We start from the raw sequence: 14,428 nt of genomic DNA on the forward strand, positions 1-14,428 counted from the left end.
TAGGTTTCATTTTTTTACAATTATTTTTTATGTTAGTCACCATACAGTACATCCCCAGCTTTTGATGTAATGTTCCATGATGCATTACTTGCGTATAACATCCAGCACACCATGTAATACGTGCCCTCCTTAATACCCATCACCAGCTTATCCCAATCCTCCACCCTCCTCCCCTCTGAAGCCCTCAGTTTATTTCTCAGAGTCCCTAGTCTCTCATGGTTCATTCCCCCTTCTGATTACCCCCTTCATTCTTCCCTTCCTTCTCCTACCTATCTTCCTATTTCTTATGTTCCATAAATGAGTGAAACCATATGATAATTGTCTTTCTCTGCTTGTTATTTCACTTAGCATAATCTCCTCCAGTCCCGTCCACGTTGCTGCAAATGTTGGATAATCATTCTTTCTGATGGCTGAGTAATATTCCATTGTATATATGGACCACATCTTCTTAATCCAGTCACCTGTTGAAGGGCATCTCAGATCCTTCCACGATTTAGCTATTGTGGACAATGCTGCTATGAACATTGGGGTGCATATGGCCCTTCTCTTCACTACGTCTGTATCTTTGGGGTAAATACCCAGTAGTGCAATGGCTGGATCATAGGGTAGCTCAATTTTTAACTTTTTAAGGGACCTCCACACTGTTTTCCAAAGTGGCTGTACCAACTTGCATTCCCACCAACAGTGTAAGAGGGATCCCCTTTCTCCACATCCTCTCCAACATTTGTTGTTTCCTGCCTTGTCAATTTTTGCCATTCTAACTGGTGTAAGGTGGTATCTCAATGTGGTTTTGATTTGAATTTCCCTGATGGCTAATGATTTTGAACATTTTTTCATGTGTCTTAAAAAACTAGGCTTCAGATAAAATATATTTTCTTCTCCTCTACTAAAAGAATTTTGCCATGAATATTAAGGGACTTTATAATTATTACTGCTAGTTTTTCTTAGAACCCTTGAATGATTTCATCATAAATAAGAAATCTGGTCTAACACTTTCAATAATAAATTACATAACCCTGGTCCTCATTCAGAATTTTGGCATATATTCGTTATATACCTTAGGCAATCCCTTAGAACTTCGGCTTGCCTACCATAATTATCTACTTTACACTGAGGTTGTGAAGTTTAGTTAATTATGCTTATAAAATTTTTAGAGGTACACAGATGAGAGATGTAAAGCATTGATATAATTAATTGCTATGTACTTAGTGAAAAAAATGCAACTTACAAACATTTAACAGCAACAATCTGGATGAATCTTAAAAACACTACACTAAATGAAATAAACCAGGTCTACAGACTGAATGGCTGTGTCTGCCCCCACACTCCCCATAATTCATATGTTGAAATCCCCAGTGTGATGACACTTGGAGGTGGGGATTTGGGGGGTGATTGGGTCATGAGAGCAGAACCCTCCTGAATGGAATTAGTGCCCTTATAAAATAAGAGACCCCAGAGAACTTCCCTGTCCCTCCCACCATGTGAAGTTATAGCAAAAAGACAGTGATCTGTGAACCAGGAAGCAGGCCCTAACCACACACCAAATCTGTCCACACCTTATTCTTGAACTTCTCAGCCTCCAAAACCGTGAGAAATAAATTTCTATGGTTTATAAGCCACCCGATCTATGGTATTTTGTTATAGGACTCCAAACAGGACTAAGACAGCCAGTCACAACAGGGCAAACGCAGTATGATCCTTCACATCTTGTGATGTACTTATATGAGAGGTACATAAATAGTCAAATTCATAGAACAGTAAGTGCTATGGTGATTTGCCAGGGGCTGGAGAAGGGGAGAATGGGAATTTATTGGTTAATGGGTACAGAATTACAATTTTGGAAGATGAAAAAGTTCTGAAGATGGTGATGGCTGCACAACAATGTATATGTACTTAATACCACTGAACTGTATACTTAAAAGTAATTAAAATGTTAAATTTAATGTCATGTATATTTTACCACAATAGCAAAAAATTAACAAGTGAAAATCTTATATAAATCTCAAACCAATCTTAAATTTTTCTTTGATTAATACACACGTTAAAACATTAAGTCAAGGGATTCATTTGTTCATTCATTCATTAACTATTTATCAAGAGTTTTCTATGTGGCAGGCACTGTGCTAGAATGGCAGTGAAAAATACAAAGTCTCTGTCTTCACAGAACCTATGCAGAAATCGTGGAGACCTACAAAACAACAAAAAAGTACAAAAATTGTGTCTTTTCTCATAGTGACAAGTACTACAATGAAGGGTAAGGAGAGGGGAGTGACGGCAAGAAAGGCCTCTCTGAAAAGATTACTGCCCAGAGATCAGAATGAAGAAAGAACAAATGCTTCAGGTAGAGAGAACAGCAAGTACCAAGGTCCTGAGGTGGAAAGGCTTAGGTGTTTTTGAAAAAGTGACAAGAAGGCACAGTGCTGATGCACGTAAGTTAGAATTCAGTAGTAGGAGAGCTAGGCACAGATCACAGAGGACCTGGAAAGCAACAGTAATAGTTTAGCTATTATTCCAAGTGTGCTGAAAGCCGTATGAGATGCTTTCACTAAGGGAGTGATGTGATCCGATTAAAAAAACAAAAACAAACACCCTAGTTACTGTATACAGAATAATCTTGGGAATAGGAGAGTTAGAGATTAATCAAAACAGAGAGACTGGTTTATAGAACTGTAGTAACTCAGGTGGAAATGAGGGGACTATACGATAGCCATGTTGTTGATAGAAGTGGTTGGATATTTGCTTGCTGATAGACTAAGAGAAAAAGCATCAGAGTCATGAATGACTCCAAAGTTTTGGTCAGATCAGTTGGGTAAATAATGCTGCCAAACACTGAGATGGAGGACACAGGGGGAGGAATAGCTTTGGTGGTGGTGGTAGTAATAATGTTAAGAAATCAAGAATTTGGCTTTGGCAAAGTTAAGTACCCAAGTAAAAAGTTCAGGAGAGTGACATGATCAACTGTGACAAATGCTGCTGGACAACACTTAACCTGAGGGCTAAGAAATGGCCATTGGATTTAGTGAGGTAAATTCACTGGTGCCCATGACAAGACGGTTCTCAGTGAAATGGGGAAGACAAAGGCATGAATAGGATAAGCAAAGCAGAGAAAGTGTGATGAGGATGTACAAGTGGCATATATGGACAACTCTTGAAGGAGTTTTGCTATAAAGGACTGTACAGAAATGGTACTGTAGCTAAAAGGGGAGATGAGGTCTTGAAATATTTTTGTATTAAAATGAGGGAACACTACAGTATGTATATATACTGCTGAGATGATCTAGAGAAAAAAAGAATGATGATGGGGAAAACTACAGAAGCAAAATCAATGAAATGCATAAATCTGTCATTGCTGCCAGAAATGCAAAGATAATAAACATAAGACATGTAATTAATTTAAGGGTTATATGGAAACTATATTGAAAATCATAGGGGGAAAATATTATATACATAATTAAGTTTAAAATCCCTTAGAAACAGTATTATTTTATAATAGAGGCTGTCATGTTAAAAAGATTATGCAAAGAAATGTTGATGTATTTTATGAAGTGACAGCAATGTCCTTCTAAGCAAGACACATGCAGCTGCACAGTGTAAAAATAATGCCATACAAGCTTTTATTTGATTAAGCACACTGGAGCTTAAATAGGATCAACATTAGATAAAGAGTAAAGCCAGCAATTTTTAAAAACATCTCCATTGTATTTTCCCTTTCCCTCCTCTGTATTGACCCATTTCCACTTTTGGATTTCCAGCACCATCTCTTCTATAACTCATCACTCTACTCAAAACAGAAAGCAATTCACATATCAATTATTTACACAAGTCTTCATCATTTCCAGAGTTTTCTTCTCTCGGCTTATTAATTACTTTCTGCAATGTTCCATAGCCTTCTTTAAAAAGTTAAGTATTAGATAGTTATAACAGGTGATGGGGATTAAGGAGTGCACTTGTTATGATGAACACCAGGTGTTGTACAGGAAGTGTTGAATCACTATACTGTACACCTGAAACTAATATAACACTGTATGTTAACTAGCTGGAATTTAAATAAGAACTTAAAATAAAAGGAATTAAGTAGTTATGAAAAAAATCTGAAAGCTGTATGGACAGGTGAATAATTACATATTAGTGTAAATTAATCTAGATGTTACACAAACACACTTGCATTTAAAGCTTTTTTCCCCTCTAAGATTCTTTATTCCTTGTGTATTTTTTTTAGATTTATTTATTTATTTGAGAGAGAGAGCGCACGTGAGTGCATGCTTGCACATGCATGCAGTGGGGAGGGCCCCCAGAGAGAGTCCCAAGCAAACTCTGTGCTGAGCTAAGAGCCCAGCACAGGGCTCTATCTCACAACCTGGAGACCACGAACTGAGCCAAAACCAAGACTTGGGCGCTCAACCGACTGTGCCACCCAGTTGCCCCAATTCGTTGTGTATTTTTATACTCTGTCCTGTTCTAAAATAAGATATGAGGTAAATACACTTAGGTACATAATATACAAATTCAAATTAGAAACTGAGAGTGAGAAAAATAACATTAGGCCAAGAATAAGGTTAGTTTCAAAATGTGTGTCATAAGGCCCTGTTTCCTTTGTAATGGGGGTGACCAAAGATAGGGCTTTGAGTTTCCTGATAATCAATGCAAAGAAGTGACTGCCATATGCAGCTTTTGTTGATTTATATTATTCACAGCACTCATAAAGCTATATCATTTTTTTGAAGGAAGAAAGCTTACTGAGACCTGAGGAAAGTCATTCTATTGAGTTGTCAAAAAGATTCCAGCGACAAACAAAGTAGTCAGTTTTGAACAACTATTTCTTTAACATTCCTCAGAGACTGGCAAATGGCATAGTACTTAAGAGCATTTCGGCAGCTAAAAAGGGTTCAAGTATGTCACACATAACTTTACTTCAAGGAAAAGATGTGGACTACCCAGAGCGGTACTCCACCTATTTCAGGTATTTCTCCCCAAAATATAATGTTAGAAATCACAATGAATTTTTTAATTGAGATAAAATACACATAACATAAAATTCACCATTTTAAAGTGTACAATTCAGTGGTTTTAGTATATTCACCATATTGATAAACTGTTAAATTCCAGAATACTTTCGTCATCCCAAAGAGAAACACCATACCAATTAAGCAGTCATTGCCCATTCTCCTAAAGACTCTCCCTTCTAGTCCCTGGCACTCCCTAATCTATTTTCTGTCTCCATGATTTGCCTATTCTGGACACTTTCACATAAATGGAATCAGAACATGTGACCTTTTCGGTGTGGCTTCATTCACTTAGCATACTGTTTTCAAGGCTGAACCATACCATAGCATGTATCAGTACTTCATTCTCTTTCACAAATGAATAATATTCAATTGTATGCACATTTTGTTACCCATCCATTGGTTAATAGACATTTAGGTTGTTTCCACCTTTTGGCTAGTATGAATAACACTATGAACATTCATGTACAAATTTTTGTGTGGACATAATGTTTCAGTTCTCTTAGATACATACCTAAGAACAGGAATTTGGGGTTGTATGGTAATTCTATACTTAACTTATTGAGTAACTGCCAAACTGTTTTCCAAAATGGCTGCAACATTTTATATTCCCACAAGAAGTATATGAGATTCTCAAGTTTTCACATCTTTGCCAACACTTGTTATTTTCCATTGTTTTTTTATAGTCATCCCAGTGGATATGAAGTATTATCTCCTTATGGTTTTGACCTGCATTTCTTGGTGGCTAATGATGTTGAGCACTTTATCATGTGCTTACTGCCATTTGTAACTCTTCTTTGGAGAAATGTTCAAATCCTTTGCCCATTCTTTAATTGGGTTACTTGTCATTTTGTTGTAAAGTTTTGTTCACAATGAATTTTTAAAGATTTTCATCTATTACCAGTTCTCAGATAAGGAGTGACAAAATAAAATAAATTATAATTTGTGCAAATGATAGAAGATCAAAACTACTTTAAGGCAGAAAGCATATCTCCATGTTATATGGATCTATTGTACAATGCTAACTAATACCAACACAAATTCTTGCACTGCCCGTGAATTTTCTTCCTCCTCACTATCAAATGTGTTGCCTAGTTAATGAACAGTTGGTATCCATAAAGAGGCATGTTGTTTTAACATTTCAACAAAAACTGGCAATTGTCAAGTAATCAGGAAAAAAGGTGGATATTAAAACAGCATGAAGCATTTCAAAAGAAATAAATGGATTACAGCTTGAGGAAGTAAAGCATAATATTTGCATGCCCACGGAGTTCTTCACACAGACTGAAAAGCTTTAGGGAATGCTACTTTGACTCTTTCAACAGCAGCCAAAGATATGCCAGTGCCTGTATTACTCTGCTCTGAATAGACAGCATTTTCCTTTAAAGTTCTAGGAATATAAAATACTGATCATCAAGCTAGTTAACCAGACACAATCAGCAACTTAAATTCAAGGTAAAAAAGATTGTGAAAAGAACACTTGTGAGTTTCTGAAGAATGTGATTCTTAGGAGACAGAATTTGAAACAAAGATAATACTGAATTTGCGAGGAGACGAGGATAAGATCATGAAGAGTTGTTAATAAGTTTAATCACTTATCTAAATTTTATTAGATGTAATTTTAATTCATTACTACCATAGTAAATGAACTTTATGATACCATTTACTATTCTTTTCTATATATGAGGATTTCCATGACTTATCCCCTAACATTACTTGGCATGATCTCTTTTTTTTCTTTTTTAAAGATTTTATTTATTTATTTGACACAGAGAGAGAGACAGCCAGCGAGAAAGGGAACACAAGCAGGGGGAGTGGGAGAGGAAGAAGCAGGCTCCCAGTGAAGTAGCCCGATGTGGGGCTCGATCCCAGAACACCGGATCACACCCTGAGCCGAAGGCAGACGCTTAACAACTGAGCCACCCAGGCGCCCCAACTTGGCATCATCTCTGTTCTACCTAGTGATGCACAGGCAGCATTTATCAAGTAACAATTAATGTATGCCATCTATTCTATAACAAATTCTGTCTTGATTTATAATTTCAATCTATATTTGTGATATTATCAGTGAAACACAGCATTACATATTAATGCCACCCAGCCTGTTCTCAAAGCAATACATAAAGATTTAAATTTAAAAACTGATTCTTATTCTCAAATTGCTAGTGAATTAAACAAGCATAAAAGTTGGGATATTTCAAGGATAATAGCTGCTCTTTTAGTTTCTAAAAAGTTTGTTTAGTGAGCTATTCAGGATGAAACAATGATTATTTTTGCAGCAACCCGAAGAATAACTGACATAGCGCAAAATATGCAGACTATGTTCTTCCTTTTCTTATCATATACCTAAACAAAATAGGCAAAGACGTTTCATTACACAAAAACAGATTTAATCCTCAACTTCTGTAATTATCCACTTGATCAGCAAAGTTTTCTAATATTAAGCAGAAATAGTATAAAAAGATGCAAACGTTTGCTTATTTTTTAAAGTTCGTAGATTTAGAATTTTTTAAAACAAAAATATATTTAAAAGATATCTAAATTTCTCATGATAAAAAAATATATTTTGGGGCGCATCAGAGTGGCTCAGTTGGGTAAGCATCTGCCTTCAGCTCAGGTCATGACCCCAGGGTGCTGGGATGAAGCCCCGCGTCAGGCACTCGGTTCAGCAGGGAGTCTGGTTCTCCCTCTGCCCCTATCCGCACCCCCATGCTTGTGCGCACGTGCTCTCTCTCTCTCTGAAATAAAATCTTAAAGAATACATATATTTTTGACTCAATATTTTAAAAATGATTTCACTTTTCTAATTACTTTATTGTTATAGTGTTTCAAAATGTATATAAATTAAAATTTCACCATTTTCAGCAGATAATTTTTTGTTTTCTACCTTAATCCAAAGAAACTAAGTCAGTACATTAAGATACAAAAATATTCCATGAGGTGCACCTGGGTGGCTCAGTCAGTTGAGCATCAGACCCTTGATTTCCACTCAGGTCATGGTCTCTGGGTCATGGGATCAGACCCCACATCTGGCTTGTCCCTCTCCCTCTGCTCCTCCCCCTGCTCGCTCTCTCTCAAACAGATAAATAAAAATCTTTAAAAAGAAGTTCCATGATAGGGATGCCTGACCGGCTCAGTCAGTAAAGCATGCGACCCAATATCAGGGTTGTCAGTTTGAGCCCCGTGTTGGCTGTAAAGATTACTTTAAAAAAAAAATTCTTGAAAAAAAAATATTCCATGATAAAACAGTAAGGCTTGTGCAATGTCTGATACATAGTAGGTTTTCAATACACAACTGTTAAACTAAGTTGTGTATTTTATCTGCACTTCAACTTCCTGTGAAACACAATACCAAAATATGGAGAAGGAAGACTCCGATCTTTGGTTTAAAACTTAAAATGTTCTTACTTAGAAATCAATTTCACTTTAGAATATGGATAATTTCATCCCAGTATTTTAAATGTGATTTCACTTTAGAGATGAGAGCAAGAGATAAAAAAGTAGATTAATTCTCAATCTGAAAGTTCTCCAATATATGATCACCCTGAGGGGAAAGTGATCCCACTTTAAATGACCTTTTCCTGTCATTTCTAGCCCCAGGACACTTTTTTACCCTTTCTTTCTGTCTTCTCTCCTTTTGTCTAGAGAAAAGCAACTTCTACTAGAAACCCTTTTCTAAACTCTGCCATCTGCCCTCCAACCCCAATGCCAACTTTCATCACTCCTTGCAGGCTGGGTAAGTGTGGTGATCTTAATACCCCATCAGATGCTGTGCATATCTCTTTCACTAATTAACTTATCTCATGTTATTAGGATCTTCTTTTTCTTAATTTGTTTCCTTTACTAGACACCAAGTGTCATAAAAGCAATGGTTATGTCTAATATATAACAGATGCTTGTGGTATAATAAAAAATAATATTTAGTCTTTATTCCTGGTTCCTGGTACAGAGCTCCAAAACGTTCCGGAATTTAAAGATTTTATTTATTTTATTTTATCTGAGAGAGAAAGAGAGAGGGAGAAAGAAAGACAGCAGGGGGAGGGGCAAAGGGAGAGGGAGAAGGAGAGAATCCCAAGCAGACTCTGTACCCAGCACAGAGTCCAGACACAGGGCTCAATCCCACAACCCTGAGATCATGACCTGAGTCAAAACCAAGAGTAAGATGCTCAACTGACTGAGCCACCTAGGTGCCCCAAAAGTTCTGGAATTTAAGTTAACTACCTCTGGGGTACCCAGGTGGCTCAGTTGGTTGGGCATCTGACTTGATTTTGGTTCAAGTCATGATCTCAGAGTCGTGAGATCAAGCCCCACTTCAGGTTCCTTGCTGAGTACAGAGTCTCCCTCTCCCTCTGCCACTCCCCTGACTTGTGCTTGCTCACTCTCTGACTGTCTCTCTTTCTCCCTAAAATAAATAAATTAAATAAATAAATAAATATTTTCAAAAATAAATTTACTACCTCTGTATGCTGGCAAGTTGACTCAAGGGGAAGGTTAAGTAGATAGCTTCAGGATGGGGGCTGTTCACCAGAAAAACCAACACTTGATTAGAGGGCTAGAACATTCAACTCTACCACCTCCAAAGACAGGTGAGGGGCTTGAGATTGAGTTTAGTCAATAATGGGCCAATGTATTAATCAATCATGCCTATGCAACCTTCATAAAAACCCTTAAATGATAGGATTTAGAGAGCTTCCAAGTTAGTGAACAGATCCACATGCTAGGAGGGTCATATACACTGACTCCATGGAGAAAGAAGATCCTATGCTCACAATCCTTATGGAAATCACCCTATATACTTCTTCTTCTGCCTATTCATCTATATCCTTTATTATAAACTGTAATAGTAGGTATAACACTTTCTTCAGTACTATTGAGTCCTGAGGGATGGGGTCATGGAAATCCATGATTTGCAGTTGGCCAGGCAGAAGTGTGGGTAGCCTGGGGACCACACCTGCAGCTGGCACTGGAAGTGGGGGCAGTCTTGTGGGAGTGAGTATTAACATGTGGGATCTATACTAATTCTGAATAGTGTCAGAATTGAATTAAATTGCTGGAGACCCAGTTGGTGTTAGAGAATTGAGGAATTTGTTGTTGGAAAAAAAATACTCAATATATCTATTTTGGGAAAATGAATAAATGAGTGAAGAGTTTATTTAAAAAGAAGTAAACCATATTTAATTTATTAACATGTACAGTCATTCTTGCATCATTTTTTAGTTTTTTTTCCCTTTTTTGCTATTACTTTATATTAATTTTCCCAATATAGATGCCTGTTTTCTCTTATAATTATTTTAACATAAGCCCTCACTCTTTTTTTTTTTTTTAAGATTTTATTTATTTATTTGACAGAGATAGAGACAGCCAGCGAGAGAGGGAACACAAGCAAGGGGAGTGGGAGAGGAAGAAGCAGGCTCACAGCAGAGGAGCCTGATGTGGGGCTCGGATCCCATAACGCCGGGATCACGCCCTGAGCCGAAGGCAGAAGCTTAACCGCTGTGCCACCCAGGCGCCCCATAAGCCCTCACTCTTAAACTGAGTATTACTTTCAAGTTTGCCAAAACTTAAACCAAAGGAAATTATCAAAATCAAAATCAAAAACAAAAATTTGACTCTCCTTTATGAAAGACTGAGAATTAGCATGGACTTACTTACTAGTCTCTTATTTTATTTATCATAAGCAACTTCAGAATAAAGATTGTGCTTAATTAGAATTCTTTTTTTTTTCCAGAGATTAACAGAGTGTTTAGGATATGAAGTGTACTCATGAGCTGGAAGAGAAAAAGATTTTGAGGGAAAAAATGTCAGAAAAAGACTAGAAATTGGAAGAAAAGAGGTGAAAGATCTTCCTAGAAAACTGGAAATGAGAGGAATACAGAACAGAAGAGAGGAATACTGAATTTGGCTGAAGGGTATTTTGAGTGATCTTCAAGAAAATAATTTCAGATAAAAAATCATAAACAGTTAACAAAACCTCACAGAGGTAAGACATGAAAGGAGAACTTGTAAGAAATTTGGTATTATAGAACCCAGAACTGCCAAAACAATCTTGAAAAAGAAGAACAAAGTTGGAAAGTTTACAATTTTTTTTCAAGACTTACTACAAAACGACAGCAATTAAAGGCAGTGTGTTGGGGCACCTGGGTGGCACAGCAAGTCTTGATCTTGGGGTTGTGAGTCCCACGTTGGGTGTAGACATTACTTAAAAATAAAATAAAGTGGGAGTAAAAATAGAATTGGGGCCTGGGCACGCAATTTTTCCAAAGGTATGAGTCGACATACGAATGCAATGGTCACAAAGAAAACAAAATAACAATCAACAAAAACAAAGATCCAGTTCCCTCCCTAACCTCTCAGGCTGTTGAATGAGGAACTAAGTGACTGAATAAACTTGTATTATCAAAGCCTTCAAGATACAAAATAGTACCCAGATAAACAGGGAAAGAAGTCAAGAAGACTCTACCTGTATATTCTTAAGCAAATAGTACGTCTTTATAAATCTGACCTGATATGGAAGATGACTGAACCAGAAGAAAAAGCTGGATAAAAATTTTGCCATTAAAAGTCATGAAATAAACCCAGTATGTGAGAGATCATTGAAGAAAACATACACCAGGAAACAAGAATGAATGACTACTTTCTACTCCCAGGAAAATTTCACTCTATATGTTGTAAAATGAAATAAAAATAGGATGAATTAAAATATGTGAATTTAGTACAAACCCCAGTCGAAACTCAACAGATTAATTTCTGAAAATGACAAAAGTGGTCAAAATATACCTGAAAAAACAACTAATAGAAGGATTCTGAAATAAGTGAGCAAAGATGAGAGGTCTGTCCTAAGAAATATCAAAACTTATACAGTTAGTGATTAAAATTGAAGAACTGAGGAAGAAATAAGAATATGAAAGAAACCCTTTCAGCTCCCTGAGCAGTGCCATGACAGTCAGCAAGAACAAGAGCCTTATGAAAGGTGGCAGAAAGGAAGGCAAGAAGAAAGCGGTTGATTTATTTTCTAAGACTGGTATGATGTGAAAGCACCAGCGATGTTCAATATAAGAAATATTGGAAAAACACTAGTCACAAGAACTCAAGGCACCAAAATCACATCTGATGGCCTCAAGGGTGGTGTTTTTCGAAATGAGCCATTCTGATCTGCAGAATGATGATGCTGCATTTAGAACTAAGGAAGATCAGGGCAAAAACTGACTAATTTCCTTGATATCGTTCTTACCTACGACAAAATGTGCTCCATGGTCAAAAACCGGCAGACCGTGACTGAAACATATGTTGATGTCAAGACTACTGATGGTTATTTTGTCTATTTTGTGTTTGTTTTACTAAAAACCACAACAATCAGATTTGGAAGACCTTACGCCCACACCAGTAGGTCTGCCAAATGTGGAAAAAGGTGATGGAAATCATGACCCAAGAGGTGCAGACGAATGACTTGAAAGAAGTGGTCAATAAATTCATTCCAGACACCATCAGAAAAGACACAGAAAAGGCTTTCTAGTCTATTTATCTACTCCATGATGTCTTCGTTAGAAAAGTAAAAATGCTGAAGAAGCCCAAGTTTGAATTGGGAAAGCTCATGAAGCTTCATGGTGAAGGTAGTATCCTGGAAAAGCTACTGGGGATGAGACCAACGCTAAAGTTGAATGACCTGATGGATTTGAGCCACCAATCCAAGAATTTGGCAGACCTCCTGGTACTGAGCATAAGAGGTCTTCCTCAACTGTAAAATGGAACAGATATAGATCCTATATTAAGGATGAAATAAATATATGCCAAGTCCTAACAGCATAATAATGTTAACAGAAAATTTACAGAAAAAAAAACAAAACAAAAACAAAAAACCAAGAGTATCCAGTAGAGCAGGCAATGCTTGATCTCCAGGTTGTGAGCTTGAATCCCATGTTGGATGTAGAGTTAACGTTTAAAAAAAGTGGCCATTACCTAGAAATATATTAAATCCGACTAATAATCAAAGACATATAAATTTGAACAATCTTGAATCATCATTATGCACCAGATTATCAAAGATTAAAAAAAAAAGTACCCAGAATTGAATAAGATATGGCAGCAAGTACACTCTCATATAATTTTAGAGAGAGTATAAATTGCTACCATTGTTTGGAAAGCCGTTAGGCAACAAGTACCAAAATTCTGATCCAGCAATTTCTCTTTCAGGAATTACACTACAAAAATAATCACAAGAGCATAAAGGCAAATCTACAAAAATGTTCAAGTGGGAACTATTCATAATGTGGAAACCTTTGAGCCCATCCAAATGTCTATTAATGAGCATTAATTAAATTACAGTATATCCACAAAATGACTTTGTAGTCATTAAGAAGTGATTCATGGGGGCGCCTGGGTGGCTCAGCGGTTAAAGCGTCTGCCTTCGGCTCAGGGCGTGATCCCGGCGTTGTGGGATCGAGCCACGTCCGGCTCCTCTGCTGTGAGCCTGCTTCTTTCTCTCCCACTCCCCCTGTTTGTGTTCCCTCTCTCACTGGCTGTCTCTATCTCTGTCGAATAAATAAAAAATCTTTAAAAAAAAAAAAAAAAAAAAGAAGTGATTCATGTTCCCTATATTCATGAGAAGAAAAGTGGTCCACAACATACTTTCTTGAGTAAAAGGGAAAATTACAAGTCAATAGAGTATGACCTTGTATTTATAAATGTATGTATGTATACTTACAGAGAAGAAAGTTCAATATTAGTACAATGTTAAAGTGCTTACCTCCAGAAAGAAGGATTGTCACTAATTACCTACCAAGATATCGCATGCTGATATAAAGAAAACCCTAAAAACATGCAAGCATTAACTTTTCCTAGTATCAACACATGAAAACTATTTTTTCCCTTATAAAAAATCCTAGTACATAAGTTTCCTATTTGAATTCAGGAAAAAGTACTAAATGAAGACTAAAATCAAAGCATCAGGAGTAACATGGAAAAACAGTCAAGAAATTGAGACTATGTTCCAATTTTCCACTTACTCAAGTCTCAATTTCATTATAAGTAAAATAAGAAGATTGACTAAAGCTCCAAATATATTTAATGGAGCATCAATGATATGACATGCTCTTTGGAAGGATTATATGCTCCATGAAAATAAAGGTTCTATTGGTACAATAAGCTCAGGAAATTCTGCACACCATTTACCTTCTCTAAAGAATCATAACGCACTGTACTGCAGAAAAGAAAATATTTAACTTTGTATAACTCACCATTTCTCACAATTAGACAAACTAAATGTCTGTCAATAGAGGAATAATTAAAAGATTATACATCATAGCGTGATTTTTACAAAGAATGCATTTTATATACTGATATGGTAGATTTCTGGGACACAAGGTAAAAAAAGATAAACTACAGAATAATACATACATTAACTAGTTTTTGTTAATTTAGATTTCGTA

General features: G+C 36.5%; 1 protein-coding gene and 1 pseudogene across 18 annotated transcripts in view; one reads left to right on the top strand and one right to left on the bottom strand.

Moving 5' to 3' along the window:
- Window positions 1-14,428, bottom strand: part of BAZ2B (bromodomain adjacent to zinc finger domain 2B) — a 395,156-nt gene that overhangs the window by 225,123 nt on the left and 155,605 nt on the right. The gene's annotated exons all lie outside the window — the stretch shown is intronic.
- On the top strand, window positions 11,940-12,809 carry LOC100479860 (annotated as a pseudogene).

This window comes from Ailuropoda melanoleuca, chromosome 2, assembly GCF_002007445.2.
Source record: "Ailuropoda melanoleuca isolate Jingjing chromosome 2, ASM200744v2, whole genome shotgun sequence".
NCBI lineage: Eukaryota > Metazoa > Chordata > Mammalia > Carnivora > Ursidae > Ailuropoda > Ailuropoda melanoleuca.